A 12,752-nucleotide genomic window follows, 5' to 3' on the forward strand; every position below is an offset into this window, starting at 1 on the left:
ATTACATTATTTTAAATGAGTCCACCCCCCAAGATTATTGTTATAAACACGAGCCGCGTCTAAAAGGCAAAGGGGGAGGAGTTGCTTCAATTTATAACAACGTTTTCAGGATTTCTCAGAGGGCAGGCTTCAAGTATAACTCGTTTGAAGTAATGGTGCTTCATATAACATTATCCAGAGAAACCAATGTTAAATATAGCTGCAAGCAGCGATGTCGGGCTCAAGCCATCAGTGCAACGCCACCCCGGTGGCATCAGGATAACTGTGCCCAGCGGGCATAAGCATTTACAGTAACCCTCTGGCAATCAAATTTTAAGGGATATGGCAGTTAAAGGGTTCATCCGACCCGTCTAGACTTTGAAATCACATACACAGAACAATATATATAACTTTAGTAACACTTTATTTTAATATTAATAAAAAATGTATAAGGTGTGCATTGTAGCTGACACCTATATGAACACATTAAAATTGTTTTATGACTGCAAGTCTTTCTTCTCAAATGCTATTGAGCTTCAAATTTGCATTTGAGCCCATGTGAAAAAGTAGCATAATTTACATATGACTTACAGTTTGTTGTAATAAATATCAAACATTCAATTTAATTGTGCATTATAGCTGTCACCTAGATGAACAATTACAGTTGTTTTTATGACTGTAAGTCATTCTCTTCAAATGCTACTGACGTTAGAAAATTGTATAACAATATCACATGTAACTTAAGAGACGGTCCCTAAATTTGAGACTCTCGAATGTCCAATGTCAAGCCAAATTTATGCCTGTTTTTGTTTTGTTTTTTACTTTATTTTTCTTTTCTCTGTGCCGGATTGCTGATGACTTTTACCCGGGCATAGATGTCCATCCATCAATTACGAACATTCATCCGCAAATGTCCGAGCGGTCGCGAGCGCGGATGGGAGAATGGCGCATGTTTTATTTTACTGGGATGGTGCCTCCTCTGGGAGTTGGTGCCCTACGAAGACTGCGTATTCTGCATATAGGGAGTGGCGGTACTATCTGGAAGATATATTCCTCAAACCGTCGTACAAGAGGAGGTGATGCTAGTACTTCAAGCATCTCTCAAAACCTATCTGTTCATAAAGCCTATATATAAAGTCTTAATATAGTATTCCACAATATGTTGTGCTATTCTAATATTATTGTGGTTTTTTATTGACATTGTTATTTGCTGTTATTTTTTGTTTTAATATTGTTACTGTTGTTACTTGTTGTACGGTGACCTTGAGTGGTTTGAAAGGCGCCTTAAATAAAATGCATTATTATTATTATTATTATTATTATTATTATTATTATTATTATTATTATTATTATTATTATTATTAGCTGTACACTTGATAAAAAAAATTAAATATAAACTTATGCAATTGTATATATATGTATATATAGTGTACAGTTTTCTTTTATTGCATCTTGAAATAAATGTTTCTGAGTTCTGTGTTTGTTTATTTTATTTTTTTTATTTTTTTAGGAAGATTACAGCCTTTAATCTCCTCAAAATAAATGTGCATATAAACCATGAACAATTTAATTATAGCTGTATTTATAAAATGCTTACTAATGACTATTAATTTTGGGAGATGGCTATATAAAGCAGCAACAGTTGATGTTGAGGCCTAAGATATTTCTTAAGCTGTAATGATGAAAAAACAACAACAACACAAAATTGCTTTTTTTTTCTGCTGGTGATTAAAGAGATGATTAAGTCTCCCTCCCTCTCTCTCTCTCTCTCTCTCTCTCTCTCTCTCTGACACCAAGCCCATCCCCTCTCCCACACATTCACACAAACTCAGCACACACACTTAACACACAAACACACACACACACACACACACATTACCCACAGTGACAGAGGGACAGAGTGACATCAGATGTATGGTAGTTTTTTAATTTTCTATCATCCATATAGTGTTGTATAGTCATGAAACTATGCATATTTCCTTCTATGTGTACATTTTGTTGAAGTGTTTAGAAGCTGCACTTTAAAAAAATAAAAGACATTTACTGGTTACTTTTTTACTGTTATTTCAAAAAATCACCACGACAAAACCATTCAAGCTATCCAAAATTAATTTGCATCTGTTCTGTAAGATAAATTCTTTAAACAGTGGTAAAAGAGGATGTGGTGCTGATCCTTCAAGAGTCACTCAAAACGTGTCTGTCCATAAAGCCTATAAAGAATTATTCTTAATATACAGTTCACAATATTTCAGCTTGTTATTCTAATAAAGTGAGGGTCATTTTATTAGTAAATACATAAAATTCATATTATTTTTCTTTGAAAGATTTCTATAAATGATTTAAATCATACTTGTTTCTACAATAATTATTTAAAAGTAATCATATACCTCCATCTGGTGGCCATTATTGGTACTAAGAATTGCAAGCTTCATTTATAAGTTATGATAGTTTTAATTTTATGCTGGCTCTTGAAAATGATAAAGCTATTAAACTTACTGTGCTTCCTTCAAATGAGGACTTCTACTTATATAAAAAAATATGAAGAGTTTGGAATGAAAAAAATTAAAGATATAGTAAAATAACTATTGTATTTTTTTATGTTACTTTAATAAATCTCTATGGCCACACCATTTAAGCTATCCTAAACCCATTCGCAATTTAACATCTCAGTATATTGGCTTCATGTTAAAAAAAGTTTGGTGTGAACTACTTGTGTCTTCTTGGAGGAGTATGAAATCATTTACAGGCTGATTTTATCATAAATCCACAATAGAATTTCTGAGTTCTGTATCAATCAGTGTTGTTGTTTGTTTATTTTTATTTTTTTATTTTTCATAGGAAGATAACTGACCCTTTACTCTCCTTTTTAACAAATGTGCTTATAAACCAAAAACAAGCTATTTATAGCTGTATTTATAAACTGCTTACTACTGACTATTAATATTGGGACAAGGCTTTATAAAGCATGAACTGACTATTTACTTTTTGAGTTTGAAATTATTATTTGCAGCACAAATAAGGTTTTTTAGGATTTTTAAAAATCCCTAAAACTGTCAGAAAAGGATAAGGCCTATTTCTATGTGAGTGGCTACATTTATTTGTTTTTATAACTATAATGCATAAACTATGAAATTATACAAAATGTATAAAAAAGTACAACAGTTATTGTTTTCCAATGTTTTTTATTAATTTTTTTTTTTTTTTTTTTTTTTTTGGATTTACATTTAAAAAAATTAGCCTACTGCAATCATTCTAAACAGCTTGAATAAAACCTGTCAATATTTATTATAGACCACTGTAACTGTGTATAATCTAACAAACAAGTTTATTATGAAAATAAAAGTGTGTACACCAGAAAAATTGGACGATAAAGAAATTGCTAACAATAGTATAATAGATCATGTTTTATGTTTTTAGGCGTTTAGATGCAGAAATGGACAAATAAAATGTAAAATAAAATGTAATTGATTTAATTAAATATAGATTAATTCTTGTTAGAGCAAAATAATAAATACATACGTACACACATTAAAAAAGCAGCCAAGATGAATGAGTTTAATTTTTTATATAGATTAAAATTGAAGACAGAAGCAGCTGGTATATGCGGTCACTTAATATTAAAATCCAGTAGATCCACTTCAGATTTATTTCTCAACAGTTTATGTTCAATTGGCTGTTTTCGTTCATATTCGCCAAGCTATTTTGAAATAATCTTGTCCGTTATGTGTTCGTTCGTACGACGAAAGGCAGAATCCTGCAGCTCGAGAGATACATGTTATTCTGCTAGTGGCGGTGTCAAATAGTCTTTCACACTTAAACGAGTCACAAACACCTGCATTTAGCTCTTGCAGTGTTACAATGGGTTTATTGTGTGCATTTGTGGTAATATTTTATTTAAAAAAGCTCTTAAACAAGAATAAATTCGTTTGTTTTGAGCTCGACACTGTAAGCGCTGATCGGAGCGGTGATTTCAGATAGGCAGCCACAAATATTTAATTTTCACACAAACAGTTCAAACACATCTGAATTTAGCTCTTGGTGTGTTCTAATTGGTTGATTGTGCGATATCGCTGTAATAATTTATTTTTAAAAGCTTTAAAACAGGAATAAATTCGTTTTTTCTGAGCTCTTTACTCCAGACGCTCGTGATCAGAGCGGTGATTCATCTCTCCTATTTCTCACGTATCTCTGGCCAGAAATTATTTATCCATGAGCCCTGAACCGGTAATAATCAGATATGTTGGTTTAGCTTGTCAGTGTGAATTAAATCTAAGTATGTATTTGTATTTTTAACCGATTTAAAAGTGAAAGTAAAAGTCCGGTAATTGCACCTGTAGGGGCGCTATTTCTCTCAGACAATGGAAGTCTGAAGCACATATACTCAAACAGAGGGACAGAGTGAGATGAGATGTCTGACAGTTTTTTAATTTTCTGTTATCCATACAGTGTTGTAAAGTCGTGAAACTATCCATATTTACTCAGAATGACTTTTTTTCTGTATGAAAAAAGGTTTTGAAGTGTTTGGAATTTAAAAATGCAGGACAATTAATAATTCCATTTTTATTGTCATTTAAAAAAATCACCATGACAAAACCGTTCAAGCTATCCAAAATCCATTGGCAATTTAAGTTGTTTAAAATGTTTTGGCATCATGTAGACAAAGTTTGGTGTGTATAGTGTTACTCTCCTCTGAGCAGTATGCATTAATTCACAGCTAAATGTAAAAAAAAAATCCACATTCAAATCAAAATAGCTGACTTCCTGTTGATCGTAGCTGATGACTGTGAATTAGAAAGTTGTCCGTGTTGATAAGAACAATTTTTGTACCGAGTTTGGTGTCTGTAGCTAAAACTAACCCCCCCACTTTTGACAAAAGGTGGCGCTATAGAGTGCCTCTTCCACGCCCTTTTAAAAGCTTTTTCCATTGTCTAGCTATCAAGAATACTGATATGTGTTTTGAGTTTCATGTAAATCTGAGGTTGTTATCTGCCTCAAAATCACCATAACAGAATATTCAAGTTTGACACGTTGCCATGGCAACAATATATAAGATATCAATATCCCCACAACAGATTTACATCGGCCATGTTTTGTCATTATTCTGATGAAGTTTGAAGCAAATCGAGTAAAAATAAGATGCTGAATTCAAAGCATTTTGAAAATGACTCACTTCCTGCTGCCAGTTGGTGGCGCTATAACGTTGACTCTTAATAATCACATATATACGATCGGTATCATACATCGAACAAACCGATGAAGTTTGATCAAACTCAGGCAATGTATGTGGATGTTATTAGGCATTTCCTGTTTCTCACTTTTTGCCCTAATTTCAACGCCTCGCCACGGGCAAACCGTTCGAGATATAAAAAATCCCCTCGCAATTTTTCATCCCCAATGTCTTGAGATCATGTTCACCGAGTTTGGTGGCAATCATGTAAAAAACCTATGACAAGTATATCAAATTCCAGAACATGCTTTTTTTAAACAGCCATGAATAGCTGACTTCTTGTTGGGCGGAGCCTTTGACATAGAGCGCGAAAGTTGTTCAGCTCAATGAGATCTACAAGTGTACTGAGTTTCATATAAATATATGCAAGTGTGTGTGAGCTATGGTTCAAGATTTCTGACTGTGTTCCAGGGGGCGCTGTAGAGCCCCTGTGCCACGCCCGGGTCCCAGTCTCTGTGGCGTCCTGATGGCCGCAGATTCCAATGTGTGTGCCAATTTTCAAGAGTTTTTGAGCATGTTAAGGCCCCCAAAAACCCCCGGAAGGTTTAATAAAAAATAAAAAAAATAATAAATATAGCTGCAAGCAGCGATGTCGGGCTCAAGCCATCAATGCAACGCTACCCCGGTGGCATCAGGAAAACTGTGCCCAGCGGGCATAAGCATTTACAGTAACCCTCTGACAATACAATTTTAAGGGATGCGGCAGTTAAAGGGTTAATCCGACCAATCTAGACTTTGAAATCACATACACAGAACAATATATATAACTTTAGTAACACATTATTTCACATCACCTATATGAACACATTACAATTGTTTTGTGACTGCAAGTCTTTCTTCTCAAATGCTATTGAGCTTCAAATTTGCATTTGAGCCCATTTGAAATAGTAGCATAATTTACATATGACTTACAGTTTGTTGTAATAAATATCAAACATTCAAATTAATTGTGCATTATAGCTGTCACCTAGATGAACAATTACAGTTGTTTTTGTAAGTCATTCTCTTCAAATGCTACTGACGTTAGAAAAGTGTATAACAATATCACATGTAACTTTAGAGACCGTCCCTAAATTTGAGACTCTCGAATGTCCAATGTCAAGACAGCTTTATGCCTGTTTTTTTTTTTCTTTCTTTAGTTTTCTTTTCTCTGTGCCGGATTGCTGATGTCCTATACCCAGGCATAGATGTCCATCCATCAATTACGAACATTCAGCCGCAAACATGTGGTGTGATCTGTCACGAGCGCGGATGGGAGAATGGCGCATGTTTTTTTTCTTTTTTTTCTTTTTTTTTTTGAGCAACTGGGATGGTGCCCCTTCTGGGATTTGGTGCCCTGCGAATACTGCATACTCTGCATATAGGGAGCGGCGGTACTATCTGGAAGATATATTCCTCAAACCATCGTACAAGAAGTGGTGATGCTAGTCCTTCAAGAATCGCTCAAAAGCTATTTAAGTGTACAGTTTCCTTTTATTGCATCTTGAAATAAATATTTCTGAATTCTGAATCAAACTGGGTTGTGTTTATTTATTTATTTATTTTATGAGACAACTGAGACTTTAATCTCCTTTGTAATATATGTGCTTTTAAACCAAGAACAATTTATTTATAGATGTATTACTGCTTTATAATGACTATTATTAAGCGAAAAGGCTTTATAATCATGAACTATTTACTAATGCTTAGCTAATGAGTGCCATTATTATAAAGTGTTACCAATGCATTTACTAATGTTAACAAATTAGACATTATTTTACAGTGTTACCAAATCCTTAAATAATTTATTAGTGTTTTGTAATGATTTTAATAACCTATAAGCATTTGTGAAATAGTTTTGCTTGCATTGCAGCTTTATCTGTCAGTTTAAGAGTTTTACTGTTACATCCATGAGATTAATAAATGTCATGTCACGTCACAGTTTGTCATAGGTCAGTATCAAATGAGTTTTAAATTATTATTTGCAGCATAAATAAGGATTCTTAGGATGTTTTTAAATCCCTAAAACTGCCAGAAAAGGATAAGGCCTAAGAGATTTCTTAACCTGTAATGAAAGGAAAAAAACGCCACCATTAGCAACAACAAAAACAATAACAATTTAAAATACAGATATTTTTTTCCTGATTATTAAAGGGATGATAAGGTCTCTCTCTCTCTCTCTCTCTCTCTCTCTCTCTGCCAGACAGCCCCTCCCTACAGTCCACACACACTGTCAGTCACCAAAAATTCACAGTCACCAACCCCCTCACACTCCCCCTCCCTCTCCCCCTCCCTTTCCTCACACAGACAGAGTGGCCAGAGTGAGATCATGTCAGTTGAGAAGTCTGACAGTTTTCACATTTTCTTTTACCCATACAGTGTTGTAAAGTCGTGAAACTATGCATATTTCCTCAGAATTATTTGATATCTGTATGAAAAAATGCTTTGAAGTGTTTGGAAGCTGCAATTTAAAAATACAAGACAATTAATGTTTCCCTTTTTTACTGTCATTTCAAAAAATCACCACGACAAAACCGTTTAAGCTAACCAAAATCTGTTCGCAATTTAAGTTCCTCGATGTTTTTTCTTCATGTAGACAAAGTTTGGTGTGTATAGTGTACTTCCCCTGTGAGGAGTATTCATTAATTCACAACTGTAAAATCTCAAAAAATACACATTAAAATCAAAATAGCCGACTTCCTGTTGGTCGTAGCTGATAACTGTGAATTAGAAAGTTGTCCGTCTTGATAAGAACAATTTATGTACCAAGTTTGGTGTCTGTAGCTAAAACTAACCCCCCCACTTTTGACAAAAGGTGGCGCTATAGAGTGCCTCATTCACGCCCTTTTAAAAGCTTTTGCCATTGTCTAGCTATCACTAATACTGATATGTGTTTTGAGTTTCATGTAAATCTGAGGTTGTTATCTGCCTCAAAATCACCATAACAGAATATTCAAGTTTGACACGTTGCCATGGCAACACTATATCAGATATCAATATCCCCACAACAGATTTTCATCGGCAGTGTTTTGTCATTATTCTGATGAAGTTTTAAGCAAATCGAGTAAAAATAAGATGCTGAATTCAAAGCATTTGGAAAATGACACACTTCCTGCTGCCAGTTGGTGGCGCTATAACGTTGACTCTTAATAGTCACATATATACAATCGGTATCATACAACGAACAAACCCATGAAGTTTGATCAAATTCAGGAAATGTATGTGGATGTTATTAGACATTTCCTATTTCTCATTTCTCGCCATAAGTTCCACGCCTCGCCCCTGGCAAACCGTTCGAGATATCAAAAATCCCCTCGCAATTTTTCATCCTCAATGTCTTGAGATCATGTTCACCGAGTTTCGTGGCGAACGGGTTGAAAACCTCAGAGGAGTATTTCAAATTCCAGAGCATGCTTTTTTTAAACAGCCCTGAATAGCTGATTTCCTGTTGGGCGGAGCCTATGACATAAAGTGTGAAAGTTGTTCAGCTCAATGAGATCTATAAGTCTACTGAGTTTCATATAAATACATGCAAGTGTGTGTGAGCTATGGTTCAAGATTTCTGACTGTGTTCCAGGGGGCGCTGTAGAGCCCCTGTGCCACGCCCGGGTCCCAGCCTCTGCGGCGTCCTGATGGCCGCAGATTCCAATGTGTGTGCCAATTTTCAAGAGTTTTTGAGCATGTTAAGGCCCCCAAAAACCCCCGGAAGGTTTAATAAAAAATAAAAATAATAATAATAATAATAATAAATATAGCTGCAAGCAGCGATGTCGGGCTCAAGCCATCAGTGCAACGCCACCCTGGTGGCATCGGGAAAACTGTGCCCAGCGGGCATAAGCATTTACAGTAACCCTCTGACAATCAAGTTTTAAGGGATGTGGCAGTTAAAGGGTTAATCCGACCAATCTAGACTTTGAAATCACATACACAGAACAATATATATAACTTTAGTAACACTTTATTTTAAAATGTATAAGAAATGTATAAGGTGTGCATTGTAGCTGACACCTATATGAACACATTACAATTGTTTTGTGACTACAAGTCTTTCTTCTCAAATGCTATTGAGTGGTCGCGAACGCGGATGGGAGAATGGCGCATATTTGTTTTGTTTTTTTTGAGCAACTGGTGCCCCCTCTGGGAGTTGGTGCTCTACGAAGACTGCATACTCTGCATATAGGGAGCGGCGGTACTATCTGGAAGATATATTCCTCAAACCATCGTACAAGTGAAGGTGATGCTAGTCCTTCAAGAATCGCTCAAAACCTTTTCAAGTGTACAGTTTCCTTTTATTGCATCTTGAAATAAATATTTCTGAATTCTGAATCAAACTGGGTTGTGTTTATTGATTTATTTTATAGGACAACTGAAACTTTAATCTCCTTTGTAATATATGTGCTTTTAAACCAAGAACAATGTAATTAGAGATGTATTCCTGCTTAATAATGACTATTATTAAGGGAAAAGGCTTTATAATCATGAACTATTTACTAATGCTTAGCTAATGAGTGCAGTTATTATAAAGTGTTACCAATGCATTTACTAATGTTAACAAATTAGACATTATTATACAGTGTTACCAAACCCTTTAATAATTTATTAGTGTTTTGTAATGATTTTAATGACCTATAAGCATTTGTGAAATAGTTTTGCTTGCATTGCAGCTTAATCTGTCAGTTGAAGAGTTTTACTGTTACATCCATGAGATTAATAAATGTCATGTCATGTCACAGGTTGTCATAGGTCAGTATCAAATGAGTTTGAAATTATAATTTGCAGCACAAATAAGGCTTCTTAGGATGTTTTTAAATCCCAAAAACTGTCAGAAAAGGATAAGGCCTAAGAGATTTCTTAACCTGTAATGAAAGGAAAAAAACACCACCATTAGCAACAACAAAAACAATAACAATTTAAAATATATATTTTTTTTCCTGATTATTATAGGAATGATTAGGTCTCTCTCTCTCTCTCTCTCTCTCTCTCTCTGCCAGACAGCCCCTCCCTACAATCCACACACACTGTCAGTCACCAAAGATTCACAGTCACCAACCCCCTCACACTCACACTCCCCCTCCCTCTCCCCCTCCCTTTCCTCACACAGACGGAGTGGCCAGAGTGAGATCATGTCAGTTGAGAAGTCTGACAGTTTTTTCTTTTCTTTTATCCATACAGTGTTGTAAAGTCATGAAACTATGCATATTTCCTCATAATGATTTGATCTCTGTATGAAAACATGCCTTGAAGTGTTTGGAAGCTGCAATTTAGACATACAATACAATTAATGTTTCCCTTCTTACTGTCATTTCAAAAAATCACCACGTCAAAACCGTTCAAGCTAACCAAAATCCGTTCGCAATTTAAGTTCCTCGATGTTGTTTCTTCATGTAGTCAAAGTTTGGTGTGTATAGTGTACTTCCCATGTGAGGAGTATGCATTAATTCACAACTGTAAAATCTCAAAAATACACATTCAAATCAAAATAGCTGACTTCCTGTTGATCGTAGCTTATGACTGTGAATTAGAAAGTTGTCCGTCTTGATAAGAACAATTTAAGTACCGAGTTTGGTGTCTGTAGCTAAAACTAAATAAAATGCATTATTATTATTATTAGCTGTACACTTGCTAAACATTTTTAAATATAAACTTATGCAATTGTGTGTGTGTATATATATATATATATATATATATATATATATATATATATATATATATATATATATATATATATATATATATATATATATATAAATTCAAGTGTACAGTTTTCTTTTATTGCATCTTGAAATAAATATTTATGAGTTCTGTGTTTGTTTATTTTATTTATTTTATTTTTTATTTTACATTTTTTTTAGGGAGATTACAGCCTTTAATCTCCTCAAAATAAATGTGCATATAAACCATGAACAATTTAATTATAGCTGTATTTATAAAATGCTTACTAAAATATTAATTTTGGGAGAAGGCTATATAAAGCATGAACTGACTATTTACTAATGCTTAGCTAAGAATTGCAGCTATTATGAAGTGTTACCAATGCATTTACTAATGTTAACAATTGAGACATTATTTTAAAGTGTTACCAAATCCTTAAATAATTTAAAAGTGTTTTGTTATGATTTCATTAACCTATAAGCATTTGTGAAATAGTTCTGCTTGCATTAAAGCTTAGTCTTCATCTGTGAGCTGAACAGTTTTACTGTTACATCCTTGAGATTATGTAAATTCAAATAAATGTCATGTCACAGGGTGACAGAGGTCAGTATCAAATGAGTTTGAAATTATTATTTGCAGCACAAATAAGGTTTTTTAGGATTTTTTTTAATCCCTGAAACTGTCAGAAAAGGATAAGGCCTAAGATATTTCTTAAGATGTAATGATAACAGCACAATTAGCAACAACAACAAAAAAATAACTATTTAAAATACAGTTTTTTTTCTGGTGATTAAAGAGATGTTTAAGTCTCTCTCTCTCTCTCTCTCTCTCTCTCTGTCTGTCTGTCTGCCACTCAGCTCACACCCCTCCCCCACTCACACTCACACACACACACAGAGTCAGCACACAGAGTGACAGAGTGAGATCAGATGTCTGACAGTTTTTTAATTTTCTTTTAATCATACAGTGCTGTAAAGTCATGAAACTATGCATATTTCCTCAGAATCACTGGTTTTCTAAATTAAAAATGTTTTTTAAAGGTTTGGAAGCTGCAATTTAAAAATACAAGACGATTAATGTTTCACTTTTTACTGTCATTTCAAAAAATCACCACGACAAAACCGTTCAAGCTAACCAAAATCTGTTCGCAATTTAAGTTCCTCGATGTTTTTTCTTCATGTAGACAACGTTTGGTGTGTATAGTGTACTTCCCCTGTGAGGAGTATTCATTAATTCACAACTGTAAAATCTCAAAAATACACATTCAAATCAAAATAGCCGACTTCCTGTTGATCGTAGCTGATGACTGTGAATTAGAAAGTTGTCCGTCTTGAAAAGAACAATTTATGTACCAAGTTTGGTGTCTGTAGCTGAAACTAACCCCCCCACTTTTGACAAAAGGTGGCGCTATAGAGTGCCTCCTTCACGCCCTTTTAAAAGCTTTTGCCATTGTCTAGCTATCAAGAATACTGATATGTGTTTTGAGTTTCATGTAAATCTGAGCTTGTTGTCTGCCTCAAACTCACCATAACAGAACATTCAAGTTTGACACGTTGCCATGGCAACACTATATCAGATATCAATATCCCCACAACAGATTTACATCGGCCGTGTTTTGTCATTATTCTGATGAAGTTTTAAGTAAATCGAGTAAAAATAAGATGCTGAATTCAAAGCATTTGGAAAATGACACACTTCCTGCTGCCAGTTGGTGGCGCTATAACGTTGACTCTTAATAGCCACATATATACAATCGGTATCATACAACGAACAAACCCATGAAGTTTGATCAAATTCAGGAAATGTATGTGGATGTTATTAGACATTTCCTGTTTCTCATTTCTCGCCATAAGTTCCATGCCTCGCCACGGGCAAACCGTTCGAGATATCAAAAATCCCCTCGCAATTTTTCATC

The sequence above is a fragment of the Carassius auratus genome, unplaced genomic scaffold, assembly GCF_003368295.1.
Source record: "Carassius auratus strain Wakin unplaced genomic scaffold, ASM336829v1 scaf_tig00215778, whole genome shotgun sequence".
NCBI classification, from domain to species: domain Eukaryota; kingdom Metazoa; phylum Chordata; class Actinopteri; order Cypriniformes; family Cyprinidae; genus Carassius; species Carassius auratus.